The sequence below is a fragment of the Haliotis cracherodii genome, unplaced genomic scaffold, assembly GCF_022045235.1.
Source record: "Haliotis cracherodii isolate W230 unplaced genomic scaffold, xgHalCrac1.p SCAF_7, whole genome shotgun sequence".
Lineage (NCBI taxonomy): Eukaryota > Metazoa > Mollusca > Gastropoda > Lepetellida > Haliotidae > Haliotis > Haliotis cracherodii.
The window spans coordinates 35,166,594-35,183,592 of NW_027266330.1; the positions used below are offsets into that span (position 1 = coordinate 35,166,594).

The following is a 16,999-nucleotide window of genomic DNA, read 5'->3' on the forward strand; positions in this document are numbered from 1 at the left end:
TGGTTAGATTGTACGGATCTGGGTACGGGTCACCGGCTTAGCGTCACCGATCTAGATATATCTATGCAGGAATAGGTCATCCATGTGGATAGCGTAATCTCGATTAATGTATTCAGGAACCTTTCGTGAACAACATTTATTGAAAATGCTACCGAAGAATCAAACGACTTAAAGATTTGGCTTCTGTGGTGGAATCATTCTAATATTTCACATAACCGTTAACGTACTTCTTGAATGTTGTCACGCCATTCATTCAGACAGATCTCGAAGATATGTTAATATCTATGCGAGGACAGCGGATTAAATATCGCGAGGCCGGTTCACAATCCGTAAAAGCATGTGATATGCAACGAATAGCCCATTGCATCTCCTGTACACAAACTTTCTTTTGTACGTGTTGTCACAGAGCCACAAACTTAGGTCAGTGGATCAGATAAAAGCAGGACTGCTGGAATCGGTTGAGGTGAACTTCCGATGACATAAACTCCTACTTGACAACCGCTTTAAGAAAGTGCCGCCATTCATGTACACAGCCCTGTGGATGAATGAACGACCTAGCGAGGCCAGTAGCGCCACCTAGTGAGATATAATGGAAGAAGACCAACCGAGAGTTGAATCTTGACATACTCCGGTGCCATCTGCAGAACCTTGGTTAGCAATGGCACAGTGATTTATGAGAGTTTATGTGAGTCGGATTTTACGCCGCCTTAGCAATATTACAGCAATATCACGGCGGGGGATTCCCACATTGTGCCTATGATATGCAGAGAATCTAACCTGGACTTTCGGCACGAGGAGCGACCGCTTTTACCACTAGGCAACGCCAGCGGCCTTGATCATATGTTCATATCATCACAATCACCATCACCATCACCATCATCATCATCATCATCACCATCACCATCATCATCACCATCATCATCGCCGTCACCATCATTATCATCACCACCACCATCAGCATCAGCATCGCCACCGGTATCGTTATCACAGGTATATACGGTACTCCACACAGAGATTAACGAAGGGCATCTATTTGATCAGGGGTTAGTTAAATATCTATAAAAGCCGTGGGTCAGTATATCCAGTTTCTGTCAGTGCAGAAAAATACCAAGTCGGTCAGCTGTGAACACGGTTCTTCAGCATCGGACATCAGCTGTCCTTGACACGCACATTTCAGCGCATTTGAAGCTACTGAGAATGCCCCCTGCAGAGTTCGACGAACATTCTGTGGTAGCGCTCGCGGCGGAGTTGACCAGAGGCTATCAGCAGGTTATTTAGGTCCGTTGTGTGTGTGTGTGTGTGTGTGTGTGTGTGTGTGTGTGTGTGCGTGCGTGCGTGCGCGCGCGCGTGTGTGTGTGTGGGGGGGGGGGGGGGGGGGGGGGGGGCGTGGGGTGTGAGAACGGGGGTATAGATGATGGATTTAACAACAAGTAAGGTCATCTTGAGCGGGACGGTTTTCGTAGGATATGAATGGATTAGCATATAAACTATGATTCTCTTTAGGTAGAAAAAATTCCACGATGTTCGACCTGGTAGAAGTGTGTAATCAAACCGCATAGCTTTGGTCTTTGATTGACTGTGGCGTCAAACAAACTCATTCATGTACTTGATCTGAATGTTCATCTTAATTGTTATGGATAGTCACGGAGCCGTGATCCAGAGAACAGGGTGTCATTAGATAAAAATGAAGTAATAATAGGATTACCAGAAAAACGGGATATAACACCCAAGCCAATAACCTCCCCTCAGGAACACCAGAGTAAGTCAGTACAAGATTGAAAACTGCCCCATAAGTATATATGACAGGCTAGTCGGGTATTGTTACTTGTATATGTGAAAACAAAGTTATTAAAATTAATAGCAAAACTGATGAAAGTCACCAATAAACGTGTATAAGTGTTATATCGTCACTGCAAAAATAATGAGTGTTGTCTTTAGTATTAACATTCCAATACGTGATATCTGTATTAGCGATATTGTCTACGTTCCTCCGGTGAGTAAGCGTTAGCCTTACTATCTCGTAGTATAAATGTTGCAAGAAATTGCATTTCTGATGACATCACGATACAGTTTTTTTATCACGTCTGCACAAGCGCTTGATAACAGCCTTGTGTTTGGGTGTTTCAGTAGTTCAAATTGCTGTTCTTGATGTTGTTGAATAAACTTTGATACTATGAACAATATAAGGTTATATGAGAGTATGACTTAAGAATGGTAACATGCGTTAATGTATATCTGATATAAATATATAATATATATATAATAGGATGACATAAATAGAACAATGAGTAGTACGTCCAGATTAGTGTATAGGCAACATTTAAAAGTAGATGAAAGAACACAATCGTCCGGAATACAATGTATAATTCTAGTGCAGTTCCATTGGACTATATAGCATACAATAAGCTTTCGGGTCCCGTTTGGGTCGGTTTGGGTGGCAGCTTAGATATCTACAGAGTAGGTTCATCTCGGAATCTCCCATATAACTGGGGCTCTCTTCAATTTAAATGGAGTTACTTGTTTCTTTCAAAACTATACAGTTTTAGAGACTAAGCATTAGTCTGAATAGATATCACCAGTTTGGAATTTGAAACTAATCTGTTTACAGTAACAGAACACTGTTTAAGTGTCATGTACAAATGAGAAAGTGGAATCCCGTCAATTAGGCGGACGAACCTTAAAACTATTAATAAACATTAAAATAAGCAATATCGGGAAAATGTATATGCATATACTATCCGGCAATAAACACCAAGATCACCTTCTACAAAAATAAGTTTTAAAAGCCGGTTGATATTCTTTTGCGTATTTGACGATTATATAACTTTCGAAAGTATAAATCCTTTTCCTATACTCAGACGTTCCTGAGCCTTGCGCTTTCCTAATTATTTTGACTAAAATTATTACCGTTATCATTGTATTTGTTAATGGGAAATACGCGCCGATCATGTACGTGCCATAAATTAAAGCGACATTGTACGATTCCGAACTCATCACGAGACTGTGTTTATGAATCACTGTCAAATAGTGGTGACATATAGTGGAAACAATACGCGAAATCGCGCACGCACAGAACGGAAAATTTGGACAAGGCATTAAGCAATCCGCATGCGCAGAACGATTGATTTCAGTACTTCCGCTAAGCGCTTCGAGTACAGCGTCAAACTCGGGCCTGTAATCTAACACGCGAGAACTGACCAATGAAATCTGAGAAGTAGGAATACCGGTAGACGCTGTTGCTTGATTGACAATGCCAATCAAGAAAGGGAGGAGCTTGATGATATCCTTCTCTCCCAGTAAATTCCGATGTCAAATAACGACGTTATTTGGACGAAAAAACGATGGTTTGAAAGCGTCCAAATAACGTCGTTTTTCCGTCCAATGACCATATACGGAAAAAACGACGTTTTCGTGTTTGCAGTGTTAACAAGAGCTCGCCACCAAACATCACATGTTCATTATTGGTATTGTCAGGGCCAGGCGATTTGTTCCCTCTCACTTTCTGTACATATCTTGTGACTTCGTGAAGGAATATTTCGGCGCACTGTACACGTCATCACTGCAATTTGTTTTATTACAAGATGGTAATTTCTCAAATTCATAGACAAAACAATGTTTCAATTTTTGATCGAACTGATCACAGTCAGTCAGGTTTTGCTTTATTGCTTACGTCATTTTCTCACAGACTTGTAAAGCGTATTCATAACCTATTCATTTCTAACTCATTTTTTATAAACAACTCAACCTTTACACACCTAACTCAAACTGTTTCATATCAATCTCAAATCTTTTTTTTATATCTAACTCATTTTTGTTTTTATTTCCCGTCTTGCTCTCAGAAGGTATATCTTCAATAAAATAAAAAAGGGAGTAGATGTTTTATATCGATATTTTTTACACTGTATTATATATTGTCAGTCAATATTTCACTTCAAGTACACTGTCTATAATTTACGTCAATTATTTCACTGTTAATTATTTCACAGCCACCTGAAAAAAAATACAGGCAGCTTATATAGACAGATTTGCTTTATTGGTGAATAATATAATATGAAATCTGCTATCTCTGTGTTTTACAGTGTTCGCCCAACCGCGATCGTTGTGTGAAAGTCATTCACAACAAACGTACAAATTCCTATAGGTCTGTTTGACATTCTACAGGCGGGTATCACCTGATTTCTCGGCGTGTTTGTTGCTGTACATTTCCTTCTTCCTGGCCAATCGGTACTGCACAAGCATTCCACAACACAAGCAGAAACCTGCAGAAACGAACACGACCAAAAATCACCAAAATTCAAAATATTTGCATGTGATTTGTGAAGCACACCACTCTACCATGGCAAACATGAAATAGAGCCGGAATATGTTAATACTGCATTTCAGTGGACCTAGTATATCTAGCAGAAGAGTACAGTATACTACGGTTATAACGAACTCAAAGGGACCACTAATTTAAGTTCGTAATAAGCGAAGTTCGTTATAAGCATATATACAGCATAAATACAAAAATGGCAGGGACTTAAAAAATCGTTATATCGATTAGTTCGTTATAAGCGTGTTCGTTATAAACGTAGTTTACTGTATATTTGTGTACGTACTGAATATTATTCCTCCACCGCCTATGTAGAGTATCCCATGCCATCCAATGGCGGATTTCAGTTGTGACGGCAGAAGCGCCGCTGCCAGCTGAACTACAATCTGGACCAGAAAGAAGTTTGTGAACACGGCGAAACCGTTACCCGACGGAGCAGGATTTGGCGATATACGATACAATTAAGCGTGCATTCAACCTTTAAAGCAGTCACTCAAAATCAAGTTGTTCCTCTGCCGTGACTCAACTCTGGCTTACATTGTTCAGTGTTGAGTGAGACGCGACCGCAACAACTATCGTTATGTAAAAATGGGGGTTTAAGACAATATTAATCTACTCTCTAACAAACAAGGAAAACCAACAAGAGTTGTGCTGTTGTAGTGAGTGAGTGAGTGAGTGAGTGAGTGACGTTTTACGCCGCTGTTTGCAATATTCCAGCAATATTACTGCCGGGGACATCCGAAATGGGCTCATATTGTACCCATGTCTGGAATCGAACCCTGGTCATCGGCGTGACGAGCGAACACTTTAACCAGTAGGCTACCCGACCGCCCCTGTGCTGTTAACTGTGCCGGTCTGATTGACCGAATGTTCTGTATATATGTAGGGAATCTGTTTTTTAAAGCATAAAATGAACGTACTCCACGATACCTGATGAAACAACAGTAAAAGGACATTGTACGTTTTTCCTAAAACGTTACATCAGTTCCCCCTCACCTACCAAAAATGAATCCAGTCGCGGACAAAATCTCAAGACAAAAACTGCTCATGCCTGGACAGTTTATCTGAATGATCTTGATAGTGTCAGTTTTCTGTGTAAATAGAATATCTGGGGGTGACAATTCTCACACAGGGGTAGAAATACCGGATGTTACTACGTCTTATGAAAGACACTAATTACACATTCACAATGTACTACAGACATCAATCTTATCTTACTCATATTTTCTTACACCCTTATTATTTACTTCAATTGTTAATTCATCAGATGTTAGATCTACACTCACTGGTATTGCACATGATTGAGCTACAGCATTCGTTGATGAATTAATGAATACTGTTTTCATCAGGGAAAAAAGTGTTCTTCTCCAAACCAAAGTTTGTAGCTTCACGGGAAGTTTAAAATTAGAAGATAGTTTAGATCTAAGGTTTCATTCATAGAATAGTTCCCAATGCCATCTGGCATTAATTGGCTGGTTTTGTCAATACACATGGCTCTAAAAGTTAGTGCAGGTGAAAAAAATAGCTTATTTAGGTATATTGTATTTAATACTGAGCACGTTTCCCTGGCCCGTCTATTGGTGGCATTTTAGACTAAATAACTTACATACTCACATGTAAGAAAGTAAACATTTCCTGGTATATTGCGAAATGACTAATAACAGCCAACGAATGAAATTATTTAATATCATGTTTTCTTTAGCAAAATATTCAATACACATTTTCGTGTAGAGCATATGGTATCTCGAAAGTCATGAAAATATCAACAAATCGAACAAATTACCAGCTGGAGCATAAGCAGTCTCCTCCTAATAGGATACAAGGATTGTCCCTGCATATGTCCTTATGAAACGACATACAACGCCTAGACCTAGTCTGAGGTCCAGAGAGTGGAGATAGTCCCCCTTCAAATGATGGTGAAGTACTTAGCGGATGCCGTAGACTCACGTGGCTGGTACAAAGCAGGCCGAAGTTGACGTTGTAGTATTTCTGACCATACACATTCACTATCAGTGAGGGTATGAGGGAGTAGAATCCAGATAACGTCCCGTAAATAAGGCACAGCCAAATCATCAGCATCACCTTCCCGCCATATTCACACAACGTGAAGGTCGCTGCTGCTGTTCCGAGCAGCCCCACAACAATGGTGAGTGATTCCTGTGAAGGAATCATTGAGTGATCGAGGTTATTAATCCACAGCTTGTTAGAAGATGTGTAGAGTATGTGAGAGAGCATATGAATGAGGTCATTTATCCTTAGTTTGTAAGTAGATTCGTAGTGTATGAGAAAGAACTTATTTATGAGGTCATTAATCCATAGTTTGTCAGTAGATGTGTAGCTATGTGAAAGAACATATGAATGAGGTCATTCATCAAAAACTTGTTAGTAGATTTGTAGGGTACGTGAGAGAGCATATGAATGAGGTCTTTCATCCATAGTTTGTTAGTAGATGTGTAGGGTATGTTAAAGAACATATTTATGAGGTCATTCATCCAAAGCTTGTTAGTAGATGTGTAGGGTACGTGAAAGAACATATGAATGAGGTCATTCATCCATAGCTTGTTAGTAGGTGTGTAGCTATCTGAAAGAACATATGTATGAGGTCATTCATCCATAGTTTGTTACTAGATGTGTAGCTATGTGAAAGAACATATGAATCAGGTCATTCATCCATGGTTTGTTAGTAGATGTGTAGCTATGTGAAAGAACATATGAATCAGGTCATTCATCCATGGTTTGTTAGTAGATGTGTAGGGTATGTGAAAGAACATATGTATGAGGTGATTCATACATAGTATGTTTGTAGATCTGTAGGATCTCTGAAAGAACATATGAATGAGGTCATGATTAACGCCTATCTAAGAAACATAAGCTATAATGCAGTGGTCATGTTACATTGGCTAGACATATACGTTCTATGATGTCGACTCCTGGTGTTTGTTTTGTGTGGATATCGAAAACTGTCGGGATAGACATTTAAAAGAATAGCTCGTCATATGTTTAAGCACGAACGGTTCTCAACACAACAAACCTGGACCAAGTAAAAGACCAATAGGAAGTTAGGTAGGTATAATTATTTTGACGCCCCTCAATAAACGTCCCTGGACTTACCCTGTAGCCTATCTTGTCCCCCACTGCTCCCCAAAATGGCCTGCCCAGAGCATTACAGGCTGATCCAACAGAGCCCGCCAGAGCCCACCAGAGCCAGAAAATGGTCATCTTTGATGAAGGCCTGTGAAAAGCTCTGAAAAGAAGCATGCAAAGACATATTACATTCCAATCCCTACGCAGTTGTAAAATATTGTTTAAAAAATTCGAAAAGGTTTTTTATTTGTTTTGCAGAGTCGAGAAAGTTTCCTGACTAGCCTGGCAAGGCCAATTCAAATTGCAGTCCATTCAAGTAAAATATCTTTCACAGAAAAACCTCTGCCATTGTATTCAACAACGTCAGTGTCTCCTGTATCTGAGCCCCTATTGCTATCTTCACACATTCTCCTCCAGTTTGGAGAGAACGGACGCCACATTAATAATATTGGTATTCAACGTAGACCATTGTGACTGATGCAGTTCTGACCTTGTAAAAGTTGGTGACGAAGAATATACCGAAGATCACACAGCTGTGGATTAGCCACAACAGGTAGAAAAGCTTTGATTGTAAAACCTGACGTGGAGTGTAGCTACCGTCGTCATCTTGATGTGTTCTGGTGATTGAATGATTAGTGAATTCTACATCTGACACGTATTCAAGATTTGAAACAAAACATATAAAACAAGACTTTAACAGAAAAGAGTATAAAAACAACCTGATACGGGCAGATAGCGTATTTGTATTTGTAAAACAAGGTACATATATGTTACATGATGCTCTTTCGACAACATTTAAGGCCCTGGAAAAGCTTTCAAAATAGTTTATGCTAAACGCATGGCGGGCACTTCCACATTTCAAGCAACAGTGACACAAATAAACGTCTGAAGCAATTACATGTACCTATGTCGACGTGTGTCATGTTACAGGGGTCGTTTTTCAGGCGACCAATTGACTTGCCTTTGCATGTGTATGTGGCCGGTGTCACCCGTGGTGCAGGATACGTTCACCCTTTCGCGAATACCTGGTACCATAACTTCTTCATAACGAATCATAAACAAATACTTATGCTAAAGTCAGAATCGTAAATTGATTCTGCTTTTAGTAGAGGTTTTTATATGATTATGGAAATGTTATGGTCGACTTTATGTACTTGAGACTGTTGCGATTCTGCGTCACACTCGCCCAATGTTCTCCATACATGTGTAAACTATGGTTAAAATGAACACGGCTTTGGAGAGATTTCTAACAATGGACATGTTTTTGTCGCTGTTTAATTATAAGCATTGAAAGGGGTTTGTCGCTATTTTTTAGTAAACTCTGTGACCCATGCCCAAATGTAGCTAAAATAGTCTCAGTAAAAGATAGGAAATGGTTACTGTGATTTGTGTTACCTATGTGCGTCCAGTGTAACGTCTCCCACTTCTTTGGGCTTTTCATCTGGATTCGTTTCCTCTGCATGACTCTTGTTAACTGCCTCATCAGAACTTCCCCCCTGTATGGTACACAACCAACATATAGTTTTAATAACAGGAACAACTGTACACAGCAGTTGACCCACTTCATGAATGGACACTGAGGACACAGGATTGGTTGATAAAAGACGTTTTCTGATCCGTTATTTTTAAATCAAAGTAAGGAGCCTGAAGCAAATCATCCTTCCAAAAGTCATATGAGAACGTGGCTTTACTACCTGTGTGGGCGTGTCCGTGGGCGTGGCTATGAGGAACATGACGGTGAGGAGCTGTATGACCGTACAGACCCCGCCCACTAGCAAGAAGCTATAGGGTACCCTGTCCAGCAGAGAGGCCTGAGTGAAGAACCTAGATAATGTTAAGATATTTAAGAATTGACTTTTACTTTGTGTGAGTTCATTGGAACATGGACCTTCACAAACTGATGGCCAAACTGTAAGAACGTCGGTGCTTGCGACGACGTTCATACACTGTTTGGCCCTCATGCTCAAAGTGAAAGTCAATTCTTATAAATTATTTATTTCCCTATTTTTACCTTGAAGGATATAGGCGTAGGTCTATACAGTACGTGTGACTTCATGTTTACACTGACAGACATACAACAACCAGCTGTGTCGCGGAATAAAATAGTTCCTCAAACAGAGAGATGACGTGTTAGTATATACACTCAACTTGCCCTACAGGAACAAATGTTGTAGTTTGTTTTCAAATAATATCATCATTGGTTGAGAAAGGTCTGTTAAGAACGACCTCAGTGAGTCAGTCAGAATGTCAGCGCGTCAGGACATGTACATCAAGTACAAGAAGTCAAAATGGCTGAAGAGATTTTCGAAGTTGTTAATGAACTCTGTGGCGGTTACATGTGTTAGTCATCATTGATCAATTGGCCGATCATGGAAAGGTGAATATACAGATGTGTCAAAAAGAATTAAGATAAATTAATTGATTGCTGTAGACTGTCACTGTCAGTTTAGACACGGTTGGGTTTAACGCCGCTTTTAACAGTATTCCAGTTATATTGTGTCGTGTCAGGTTAATGGAGGAGGAAAGCCCGAAGTGATGCTGGTCTCAGACGTTTACCACTTCGGTGAAACCCACGAACACGGTTATGGTGCTGACAAACCTAGAAACATAATCGGGGCGAACCGGGATTCGAACCCACAATCATAGGTTTCTGCGTGCTTTAGGGATGCAACTCTGCACAGCGAATCGCGGCGCCTCAGACGACTGGGCCACCCGTGCCCTCCACGCCATTTGAATATGGTCTCATGAAAAACGTATAAACGACAAATTATGTCGTTTATACACTTATATAAGATAGCTACGCGATAAATCGCAAAGAACAATGAAGACCAAATGTGTATCGTGTCAATCGTGACGTCATTTCGGGAGATTTGAACATGCGCTGTCAACTGGATGACATCGTATATTGGACCACGTTATGTTTTAGAAGGGAGTGTCTAGTGAGTTGATGTATAAGTGGGCACGGGAGAGATATGACAATCGGTAATGAGAACAGATACAGGTAATCGACGTAAGCATTGTGAGAATATGCGTGAAACATCCTATGGACGTGTCCGACATTGTCGGGGTCGGATTCTATAGAGTCATCATTATCAATATTTGGGCAAATATTTTTAAAGCTTGTACATTTTATCAACACCCTTAAAGAGACTGTACATAATGTTGATATCTCATATAAGAAAGAAACGACGAGTGGGAGTTGTTTATCGTACAATAAAACACTGCAGGGAGAATAAAACATAAAGGGCCTGAAATAAACGCCAATTTAATGGTCATGTGACCATTGGAAAAGCCGTACATCATGAGTGAGTGAGTATGTATGGTTTTACGCCGCTTTTAGCAATATTCCAGGAATATCACGGCAGGGGGACACCAGAAATGGGCTTCACACATTGTACCCATGTCGGGAATCGAACCCGGGTCTTCGGCATGACGAGGTAATGCTTTAACCACTAGGCTACCCGACCGCCCCCCGTACATCATGACAAATTGACATGAATAAATATATTTGTTTAAGTGACACTTGTAAAATGAGTCATTGTAAATATATGTGTCATTTAAGATTTAAGATAATTTTACACACGGGATAACAAATATAAATCTGTTCAAATGTTTAGATTTTTTAGAACATTATTATTTCTTTATAATACTACAATGTACAATTATGCTCCTATGTCACATGCTGCATCATTGGAACTGTAACGGATTTGAATAGAAAATTTCTCAACTGGCGTTCCCTGAAGTATCAAACAAGCCAGTCTTCCCTATACTTGCAAGGCTATAGAAGACACACAATTGAATTCGGTTAGCGTCTTGCAATTATTTTACAATATCATGGACGCCAGTGCATCGAGTCCTAATTGTTTGAGCTAGTTCCGGTAAACCATCTATGTTTGATGCGTAAGTGACAAGAATGATGTCCGATGCAATTCACTATTGCGACTTGAACCCGTGTTTTTTTTTAGGTGAACAATTAACTTGCCTTTGCATGTGTTTGTGACGGGTGCCACCGGTGGGACAGGATACGCTCACATTTTCGCTAGCTTCTGGTACCATCATATGATAGTGATTCATAAACACATGGTCATGATATAGCCGGATTCGTACAATCGACTCTGCCTTTTGCAGAGGCTTCTTATGAATGTGGAAAAGGTTTTATCACTTTTATTTACCAATCATTTTCTATAACGTGCAGGAAGTATATATCCTCATGGCACGTTTCTCTTATAGAACAACCGTCAAAATGTAAAGCTATTTGATAATGAGACCATCAGTAATCAGCAGCACAAGTTATAATATAAAATAATGTCCACAACTTACAGTTTCTTACATCACTACTTCACCCCTTCCAGTGTCAGGTTAATACAAGCAGCTTCTGTATCCACAGAGCACCCTGGAGCATGCAAGTCGAGATGACCCCGACAAGACACAAAACATATGGTTTCCCTTACAAATCCGCAGTTTTATTTATTTATTTTTTGCTGGCAGAATGGTAACACTCACAGATCATCTGTGATTGTTTCGTCAGGGGCCAAGTTGTCAGGGTTGATGAAGGCAGTGATGACTTGGTTGAACACGAAGGTTCCGAAACCAATTCCACAGATAATGATTCCTGTTACTAGACCAGATCTGTTCGGGAACCACTGAAACGACAAATGTGGGCGTGTGCTTTGTGGACGATTGCAGTTTTATTGCCTTTGAATACGCTATACAGTTGTCCTCAAACAATAATCGAATTTCCTTTTCTCTTATAAAAAGTACCCAGGTGAATAAGACCATGTGTGTTTACAAATCTTTAAACCAACTGCAACCAATACAATGGACTTCTACAGAAAACATATGTTTGAAGCCCATGTCTGGTGTCCCTTGCGTGAAATTGCTGGAATACTCACAGAAACTGTGCTAACTCACTCAACAGACAAAATCTATTTTCAATTAGTCGGTCATTTTGCAACTAACCTTAAGTGCACTTTTCAGAGCACTAGGGTATGCCAAACTGCTCCCCGCACCGTCAATGGCGCCAAAGGTTAAGGCCGTCAAGGTGAGAGAATGCTGCATAGCAAAGTACGTGAGGAACAAACTGGAACTGGAGAAATACAATTGACATTATAGCAGAACATCTGTACACATGTAATGCAATAGGATCTAGCATACTGTTGTTACTCTTCATTTGGTTTTGGGAGGCTGAGGTTGGTTTTAATCATAAAAGAGACCTGACATTTTTCTAGTCACCTTGCAAATCGGGAGGGAATATTGAAATTTTCTCAGTATGGACTTAAACATAATTCAACTGTTCAGTCGTAGGTGATTTTAAAACAATCCACGGATTTCTGCGTGTCCCCAGTAATCAAAACAAACAGCAAATAACACCGCTTATAATAGTTGTGTACTTCCTCAAATCAATAGTGTTTCCCTAAAAACAACGCTTAGGTTATATTATGTTTATTCTGTATGCGGAGTAAATGCCATGAAACTGGAAATCCTCACCCCAGTAATGGTAACTCAAATGTCCAAATGTAATTTCTAATTTTGGAATGACATATTGTTCCCAATAAACCGTCATGTGGAAATAGACAGTTGCTTGTTTTCATATTCATGTTGGTATTTCCGTTATTCAATGTGTGCAGTTAGGCCGTCTTATCAACTGTCATTTCTAAGACATAAATGCAAAGTTCGATTTATTTAGTCCACGTGCATTTTGTGCATTTATTATCAACTCTAGCGTTAATTTCAAGATCTACAGTACATACTATTGAAAAGAAGTTAAAGAACACAAGATATTTTTTCATATGACTATGGTTAGTCATGAGAGAAAGCGATAAAGCCAGACAGCGAGAAAGCGATATTTCCCATAATGATCATCAATACATCAAAAAGATTTTAGTTGGTATTCAATGATCCTTTCCTATGATTCTTACACCTAGACTGTTTCATAATTTTGTAGTAGATGAATATGTTACATATGCATGCATAATGCTATTCGTTTAGTTTGTATACACGCATGTAGTGTAGTAAATTTAAATGAGCAAGATTCACAGACTACAACAGAACGGTCTCTATTCATATTTTCATTGTATTCCTAATACTACCCCATTCTTCCTTCAATCTTAAAAATGAAACTTTAAAGGATACATTGAACTGGAACAAATAATGATTTACAAATAGATCATATATTGACAAAAAAAATATAAGTATTATCAGCCACTGTTTGTATTGTTTGCATTGTCTAAAGAATTATTTCGTCGGTCAACTTATTTGGAGTTGAAGCCGAATAGGTGCTCGTCCGATTTAGGGAAGATACTTATATTGATAAAGATGAATGTACACTTTGCAGACAAAAGTTATGCATTACACTGTTATGTAACCCTTAAACAATACAGATCGTTTAGATATGTCTCTACCTTAAGTCACATATACGGCGTTTGAGAGCGTGATTAACCCATAACCTCATTCCTTGGACAATAGAAATGAAACGTGTTGTAAATATGATATAAAAAACAACTCTTTTCTTATAATTCCTTTCGAACAAACGGTCTTCGGGAATTAAATTTAATGCTAATTGCTTGTAAAGACTAGAGATCCGACCATAGATATAGGCCCTTTTTTAAACTGTATGGCTGTCAACAATTATGCGTTCTGATGTGAGTTATGTCATTATCTACCACATATATACACAGACAGTGAGTCAGACACACACACACACACACACTAATTAGGGGCCGCCTCCGTGGTCGGAAGAGCGGAAGGTCCGGGGTTCGATCCCCGGCCGCGTCATACCAAAAGACGTTAAAAGATGGTACCCTGTCCGACGCTCGGCATTAAGGGGCTAAAACAAGGACTGGTCGGCTCGGAGTCCGTATACTGTGTCTGAGCGGGATATTCATGTTAAACTGCGGCATGGTATCTTAGTGGGCTAGCACTATAAATCAGCATCAGTCCGGACTAGTACAAGCAGCCACACAAACAAACACACGTACATGCACGTCGCTATATAAGTGCAATAATCTTGGACGCGACGTTAAATCCCATTTCACCTCACCTCACCACTAATAAGGATGTCTCTCCATATCCGTAGTTTACCCAAGTACAGGTATCAACTGTTTGTGTTATCACCATTTGTCACAGCGATGGGAACAGTGGGGGCAGCTTGTGGTTAAAGCGTTAGCTCGTCACGCCGAAGTACATCAACAGAATGAAATTGTGGCGGTTCAAGATCTTTTAACCAGGATAGCATAATATCAAATGTGTGTTACCTGACAAGAAGTCCACCAATGAGTGTGCAGATTCTTGGAGGTAGTTTCTGCCCTATCCAGCCCAGCACGGGCATACAAACTCCAAGGGTTACATATTTCGCTGTGGAGATCCAAATAGTGTCCGAGTAAGTCACGTGACTGGAAGAACTGCGAACCCGGAGGTAGGACGTTAGGTAGGGGTTTATGCTGCCTAGAAACAAAGGAGACAATCACCACAAAGATATGCTTTGTTTGTTTGTTGTTTAACGCCACACTCAGCAATATTCCAGCTATATGACCGCGGTCTGTAAATAATCGAGTCTGGACCAGACAACCCACTGATTGACATCATGAGCATCGAACTATGCAGTTTGGAAACGATGACATGCATCAACCAAGTCAGCGAGCCTGACCACCCGATCCTGTTAGTCGCCTCTTACAACAAGCATAGTCGCCCTTTACGGCTAGCATGGGTTGCTGAAGACCTTTTCCACCCCGGATCTTCAAACATATGCACAAACGTTCATTACTACATATATTGTTATGCATTTTACTGACCCCTGGGCTTTTTTTGTTGATGGGAAACACATTGTCCCAACAATCTCATTATGTGTCCAAATAGCTTCCGACTACATAGAACATATCATTCGACCAGAACAGGAAAGAAAATTTAAATGGAGATGACCCTGATTGGAACAATGAGAATTCAACGACCATATGACATTATGTGTTTGACAGCGACTTTGAGGCTACGCGAATCTTTTAATAATATCATTATCTACTGCGTTCTTGGGACTTAGAATACATTATGAGTCTATATTTTAATGTATACAACTTACCAAACTTGTATCCGGTGCTGATGGTGCTGTGTATCAGGAACCCGCCAATCACAGTCAGCACGCCGCGGAGAGGCAATGTGCGCAGGCACGACAGGATGTTCTTCGCCATCTTTGGTAATCTTTTATCAGCCTCGGGCTGATATGTAATAAGGGTGTGTGTGTGTGTGTGGGAGGGGGGGGGGGGGGGGGTGCAACAGGTCTAGTTGCGGGGGTACTAGAACGCTGTTTGTTGTTCCGCTTGTTCTTGAAATATCAGGTTTGAGTGGAATCAGAGAAAGCTGATGTCGGTACTTGGAGATATCCAAAGGATTTATTGAAATACGACTAGGATCACCGGGATGAATATGCGTCATCGTTAAAATGTTTTCCCGAAGTCAATTATCCCGAATGGCGTAGATCGATGCACATGGCGACTGGATTATCTGGTCCAGATCAGAATATTGCTCATTGTTGCGTTAAATAACAAACAAAAACAATGGATATATGTATACCTCTACACTGAGCAGAGTGAGATATCTGCCACTGGAATCTGTATTTATAGACCCACAGGCCTTCTTTGGAATGTATAAGTTCCCTGAACTGGATATGTCAGGTGTGTAGTGTATGTAACCGCAGTTAAAAGTTACCGAGTGCGATGACCACATCATACCATACCAAACTGCCACTGTCTACATAAGATTATTGTGCGTCCACGGGCGTTTATGAAATAGAAAGTAGCACTGACAGGTCTTACGTTGACGAGTATTATAGTTCAACATAGCTGGGAACATAGCAGAGAACTTTGTAACATGTATAGGTTCAGCCCACAGAATTGAATACGAACCACATATTACAGGCCACTAGGTTTAACTCAAAATGTGAAACCTTTGGAAGGGAAATGCTTTGTGTTTCGTGGTGTGTGTGTATGTGTGTGTGTGTGTGTGTGTGTGTGTGTGTGTGTGTGTTTGTGTCTGTGTCTCTGTGTGTGTCTGTGTCTGTGCCTGTGTCTGTGTGTGTGTCTGTGTCTGTGTCTCTGTGTGTGTCTGTGTCTGTGCCTGTGTCTGTGTGTGTGTGTGTGTGTGTGTGTGTCTGTGTGTGTCTGTGTGTGTGTCTGTGTGTGTGTCAGTGTGTGTGTCAGTGTGTGTGTCAGTGTGTGTGTCAGAGTGTGTGTCAGGATGTTCACGGGAAACATAAAGATATAAGGGTGAGGGAAAAAAATGCACCAACCCGAAACCAATTCATGGATCATTCGACCCGTGAAGATCCGGGGTAGAATAGGGCTTCAGCAACCCATGCTTGTCGTAAAAAGCGACAATGTTTGACATAAGAGGCGACCAACGGGATCGGGTGGTCAGGATCGCTGACGTGGCTGACTCATGTCATCGTTTCCCAATTGCAAGGATCGATGCTCATGATGTCAATCACTGGACTGTCTGGTCCAGACTCGATTATTTACAGACCGCCGTCATATAGCTGGAATAATGCTGAGTGCGGCGTTAAACACAAAAAAAACCAAACGTGAATCGTTCCTGAGACGAACAAACAATGCCACA

General features: G+C 40.4%; 1 pseudogene; it reads right to left on the minus strand.

Annotated features, from left to right (window-relative positions):
* Nucleotides 1–4,155: 4,155 nt before the first annotated feature.
* On the minus strand, nt 4,156–15,576 carry LOC139449134 (apicoplast pyruvate carrier 1-like; annotated as a pseudogene).
* Nucleotides 15,577–16,999: the final 1,423 nt, after the last annotated feature.